The following is an 880-nucleotide window of genomic DNA, read 5'->3' on the forward strand; positions in this document are numbered from 1 at the left end:
AAAACACGGTAAATATATTACTTACACGTGCGTTTTGTTTTGCAAGCGGCGCGAAAAAAATTAAAAAGGGAATGCAACACGAGGACTTCCCAGGAGGTCACCCATCCTAGTACTACTCTCGCCCAAGCACGCTTAACTTCGGAGTTCTGATGGGATCCGGTGCTTTAGTGCTGGTATGATCGCATCCGACATGTTACCCCGGTCTTCGTCCCTTATCCTTGCCCCTCCCAGCTCCACTACAAAGACGATTGTACATTGCTTTGGCCGCTCCCTCTCAACTACGGAGACGAGTTTAACGCGGTTTCCACCCCTCCCTCTCAACCGCACCAGTGCACGCTTGCCGCGCCACAACGCCGACGCTGGACCCGTGAATCGTGAGCACCCAGCTATGACTTACCGCACTCGTGCAAAATAAGAAAACACGCTAAATATATTACTTACACGTGTGTTTTGTTTTGCAAGCGGCGCGAAAAAAATTAAAAAGGGAATGCAACACAAGGACTTCCCAGGAGGTCACCCATCCTAGTACTACTCTCGCCCAAGCACGCTTAACTTCGGAGTTCTGATGGGATCCGGTGCTTTAGTGCTGGTATGATCGCATCCGACATGTTACCCCGGTCTTCGTCCCTTATCCTTGCCCCTCCCAGCTCCACTACAAAGACGATTGTACATTGCTTTGGCCGCTCCCTCTCAACTACGGAGACGAGTTTAACGCGGTTTCCACCCCTCCCTCTCAACCGCACCAGTGCACGCTTGCCGCGCCACAACGCCGACGCTGGACCCGTGAATCGTGAGCACCCAGCTATGACTTACCGCACTCGTGCAAAATAATAAAACACGGTAAATATATTACTTACACGTGCGTTTTGTTTTGCAAGCG

General features: G+C 51.1%; 2 non-coding genes across 2 annotated transcripts; both read right to left on the bottom strand.

Annotated features, from left to right (window-relative positions):
- Positions 1–68: 68 nt before the first annotated feature.
- LOC119344116 lies at positions 69–187 on the bottom strand. Its single transcript, XR_005166464.1, has one exon. It is a non-coding gene; the product is annotated as a 5S ribosomal RNA (ribosomal RNA).
- Positions 188–484: 297 nt separating this feature from the next.
- Positions 485–603, bottom strand: LOC119344117. Its single transcript, XR_005166465.1, has one exon. It is a non-coding gene; the product is annotated as a 5S ribosomal RNA (ribosomal RNA).
- Positions 604–880: the final 277 nt, after the last annotated feature.

Source organism: Triticum dicoccoides, unplaced genomic scaffold, assembly GCF_002162155.2.
Source record: "Triticum dicoccoides isolate Atlit2015 ecotype Zavitan unplaced genomic scaffold, WEW_v2.0 scaffold154276, whole genome shotgun sequence".
NCBI classification, from domain to species: domain Eukaryota; kingdom Viridiplantae; phylum Streptophyta; class Magnoliopsida; order Poales; family Poaceae; genus Triticum; species Triticum dicoccoides.